This window comes from Taudactylus pleione, unplaced genomic scaffold (genome assembly GCF_031769625.1).
Source record: "Taudactylus pleione unplaced genomic scaffold, aTauple2 ptg000050l, whole genome shotgun sequence".
In the NCBI taxonomy this organism is placed as follows: Eukaryota; Metazoa; Chordata; class Amphibia; order Anura; family Myobatrachidae; genus Taudactylus; species Taudactylus pleione.
Window position 1 is genome coordinate 2,020,442 of NW_028284452.1, and position 4,559 is coordinate 2,025,000.

At 46.5% G+C, this 4,559-nt stretch overlaps 2 non-coding genes across 2 annotated transcripts; both read right to left on the minus strand.

The window, feature by feature from the left end:
• Positions 1–1,330: 1,330 nt before the first annotated feature.
• TRNAE-UUC (transfer RNA glutamic acid (anticodon UUC)) lies at positions 1,331–1,402 on the minus strand. The gene has a single exon. It is a non-coding gene; the product is annotated as a tRNA-Glu (tRNA).
• Positions 1,403–1,649: 247 nt separating this feature from the next.
• On the minus strand, positions 1,650–1,739 carry TRNAY-GUA (transfer RNA tyrosine (anticodon GUA)). Its single transcript is given in 2 exon segments — positions 1,650–1,685; positions 1,703–1,739. It is a non-coding gene; the product is annotated as a tRNA-Tyr (tRNA).
• Between the last annotated feature and the right edge of the window lie 2,820 nt (positions 1,740–4,559).

The window sequence follows — 4,559 nt, forward strand, 5'->3', positions numbered from 1 at the left end:
CACCTCCTCCCCACGGCTTCTGCTATCTACGGATCCACCAAATCTAAGCCCGGTGGATGAAATCCCAATGCCGGAAGGCCAGCAGATAAAGATCCCGACTAGGGTAAGTACACGAACTCTCCCTTAATGGTACCTAACCCTAACCTCCCCCCAGGGGAGCCTAAACCTAACCCTCCAGGGGGGGATGCCTAACCTCCCCCAGTGGTGTCTAACCCTAACTCCCCCATCCCCTGGACATACCCTAACCCTCCCAGGGAGGTGCCTAAGTCCCCCCGGGAGTCAGTCCCTAAACTTAACCCTCTCCGCCCCCACCTGCGACTAAGAGCTCCCGACACCTAGCTTTCCTAAATTCGGCATGCTGGGCATTGGGATTTCGGCATGGGGTTAATGATAGGCATTGGTGTTTAGAGGCTTATCTTTAGTCCCGTGCCAAGCATGCTGGAACTTGTGGTTCTCCAAGTACCAGCATGCCAGGGCCACCCTGCTGAGACCTTTAGTACCCCTGTGAAGGACAATATTTTGATTATTCACACTCATTAACCCACACCCACCACCACCACCGCCAGAGGTGTGGGGAATAGCTTTGGGCTTTAGCCCAGGCCTTGGGTGTCCCAAGGAGGGTGGCTTGATGCAACAATCTCAGATTTTAAAATAGCACCAGGGCACTAAAAACACTGCAATAGAACACCCACTGCTGAACTCTGCATTAATGGCTGATGGGGACTGGATCCTTCAGGACCCAGGCCCACCATCATACCCACCGCCACCATGCACGCTGTGTGCTGCCGCGTTGTACCCACCATTAGTCAATAAAGTGAGGCACCACCTGCTTTGTTCAAGAGGAGATTACCGATCCCTCATAAACTACAAGAGCACAGAACCAAATAACAGTAATGCTGAGGTTAATGTTCTGACCGTACTATGTTAATGAGTTATCAATAAAAATACAGGAGATTTATTACCACAACAGGTATAGTTGTTGCAAAACAACACTAAAATACAATTACAAAATAAAAATAAACTTATTATTATTATTATTAATAATTATTATAATAATAATAATAAGTGGATCCACTCATAGTTTTATTGAATAAAAAAAAATACACTTGGTAAAATAAAATGGACCAAAGGGCTATACACTTAGAATCAGTAAATGTTCATCACATCACATGAAGGTGCTCATCAGGATTAGGATTACCAGTGGTGTAACTTCCATTGTGATAATATATTTCTGCAAAGAAGCAATATAAAGATAATAAAGGATTTAAGTAAAGCAAACAGCAATGTAAGTCACACAAACACAATCAAATGAAAACTAAAAAATATCTCTTTCCCATACCGGGAGTCGAACCCGGGCCGCCTGGGTGAAAACCAGGAATCCTAACCGCTAGACCATATGGGAGCTGATACAAGAGTTACGTAACAGGATGTATCTGCAGTGCAGCCAGGCACCATGGGTATTTCCCCTGGTTATACCGTAATTACCCTAATAGATGCTCAGCAGTGTGATGAATACTTAGTAGAAATGTTATTATTTGTCTCAATACAAAACACAAGCAGGATGAGTAATGTATATGCATTTGTGGGTGATATTATTTTCATTAATTAGCATCTCAGGAAACAGAAAAATTTTTTAAAACAAAACACTTTCCTTCGAGCCGGAATTGAACCAGCGACCTAAGGATTTCTGCCTCAGTACCCACTACAGTCCTCCGCTCTACCAGCTGAGCTATCGAAGGGTTAGTGCCTGGCTGGTGGTGGTGTTGTTGTACAGCATAGATAGAGCTATTAGCAAATACTGATAGGGTACAGCATTCCCGCAGCGCCACATACAGACGTAAAGGAACCCTTTATGGTTTGGGGCCAGTTCTATCTAACAATTACCTAGTGGGACAATGGCTTTTAGGGGATGGTAATGAATGTGGGGGATATAGGATAATGATGGGACCCTTCCAAAGTAAACCCATCAGAGTAGTTTGTGATGTAACGATCAATCCAGCCATTTAAAGTTTCTAGTAAAACCCATAATAATTCCTCTGGCCCCATTTCAGAAACAAACGTGACTACTTCACATAATACAATCCCTATATGTTCATCAGGACTTGTTATGTTTTCCAGGGCATAACAACAGATAGGACTATATAGATGAAACACAGTGCCCATGTCCTGCATGGTGGAAAAGACATCCCCCATTCTGAGTATATGCACTGTGATATATAGTCCCATCTTAATCTGGCAACATAATAAGAATCACATGGTAAATGTCTGCACATTCCTACAAGATGACAATGTATAATTTCCTCAATAAACCTGCTGGGATTAAACTGCATATAAACCATCCAACAGCACTTAGGTCCGTATTGTCTGTCTGTTTACATTGCCCTGCTATTGCTCGCTGGTATCATGTCAGCAGGAATTTCACAACATCACCAAATACATTCAATTCTGAGTATTAGGACATTGTCTCCTTTACATTACTCTGTGGAGCTGGGGAACATCAGAATAAAAGTATTATCTCATCATTGTCTGAGGGATGAGATGCATTTTACTAAACAAATGGTGGTACTCCCTCATGCATCACATTAGTAACAACACAGCATCACCTGGTTCTCAGCAGACAGACCTGTGAGCTGAGCTATGGAAAGTATCACCAGAATAACAATTTGTGTCTATCAACTGCCCTGTGATAAAATGTAAGAGATTACACTGATAGATACCGGCGGGCGCTATCCCGACACCCACATCCTGGCATGGGACTAAAGATAGGCAACGAAATCCTGATGCCTATCATTGGCCCCACTACTAAATCCCGACACCTGGCTTACCGACCAAAGGTAAGCCGGGTATCTTAGCGTGTAGCCTCGGGGGGAGGGAAAAGGGTTAGCTTTAGGTACCCCCCAGGAGGGTTAAGGTTAGGCACCCCCCCGGGAGTGTTAGGGTAGAGAAAGGGGGGGGTTTGGGTTAGGCACCCCTCCCGGGAGGGTTGTGTAGGGTGTGGGGAGGGGAGGTTATGGTTAGGCACTAATGGGGTGGGGTAGGGTTAGGCACTAATGGGGGGAGGTTAGGGTTAGGCACTAACTAGGGGGTAGGGTTAGGCACTAACTGGGGGGTAGGGTTAGGCACTAATGGGGGGAGGTTAGGGTTAGGCACTAACAGGGGAGATTAGGTTTAGGCACTAATGGGGGGAGGTTAGGGTTAGGCACTAACAGGGGAGATTAGGTTTAGGCACTAATGGGGGGTAGGGTTAGGCACTAATGGGGGTAGGTTAGGGTTAGGCACTAACGGGGGGTAGGGTTAGGCACTAATGGGGGGGTAGGGTTAGGCACTAATGGGGCAGGTTAGGGATAGGCACTAACGGGGGGTAGGGTTAGGCACTAACGGGGGAGGTTAGGGTTGGGCACTAACGGGGGGTAGGGTTAGGCACTAATGGGGGGAGGTTAGGGTTAGGCACCACTAAGGGAGTGTTAGGGTAGGGAGAGGGGAGGGTTAGAGTACTTACCTGCTGCAGTCGAGATTCCGACCCATCGGGCTGCCGCTGTCGGTATTTGATCCACTGGCTTTACTTACCGATTCTGTAGCATACAGTGCTAGTTTCAAAGCGAGGAGAAACTAAAGAAAGGAGCAGTTTAGGACAGTGTTTTCCAAGCCCAGTCCTCATGTCCCACTCATAGTTCAGGTACTAAGCATATCCATGTATGAGCACATGTGGACTAAAGCTGCATACACATGGTACGTTCAGTACCACCAACGACTTGAATGATATCCTTCAGTGAGGTCATCCTGCCCCATGTATTCCTTCAGCCGGGTTGTGCTAAATCAGGGATATCCCATAGTCTTGACTGTGATTGGGCCATGAGAACTGGGCTTGGGAAGTAATGGTCTAAGACAGTTACCCTAGGGTTACCGACTTTCTGGCTGCCCCTTCCAGGATACTATTGGTGCTTATAATAATATACTGCAAATCTATGTGTGTAGCAAATAAAACCAAGGGGATTGTGTCATGATTTGATCAAAGCATTTAAGCCTGCAGCCCAGCGTCAAGGGACCCCTTGTTTTCTGCAGGTCCCTACACCAGCATGTATGCCCAGCACACCACCCTTCTGGGATACAGGCCAGGATTTAAAGATATCCATGCTTGAGTACAGATGGGTAAATCAAATTGACTGAGGTACTAATTAAGTCACCTGTGTACAAGCATGGCTGTCTTTAACCACTTGCCTGGCATGGACGTAAGCTTCTGACCACACCAGGCAGTTCTTTATCTGTACTGGACGTTAAATTTCATCCAGACAGATAAACATGAGGGCAGCTGCAGGAAGAGAATCTTCCTGCAGCTGCAGCTCTCAGAGGGACCTTCCGGCACCAGCGCCCTCTCCCCCTCTGTCTGCTGTACTGCCGATCACTGCTGATTGGTCAGCAAAGCAGGACCCCCTACCCAGCGCATCACAACTGAGCAGTCACTGGGGAAAAGTAAGTTTAACCTCCCCGCTCATGCCGGACTACCTGGTTTCTGTATCCGGTCTCTAAATGAACATCGCAATGGCCGCAATGTTTCCGAT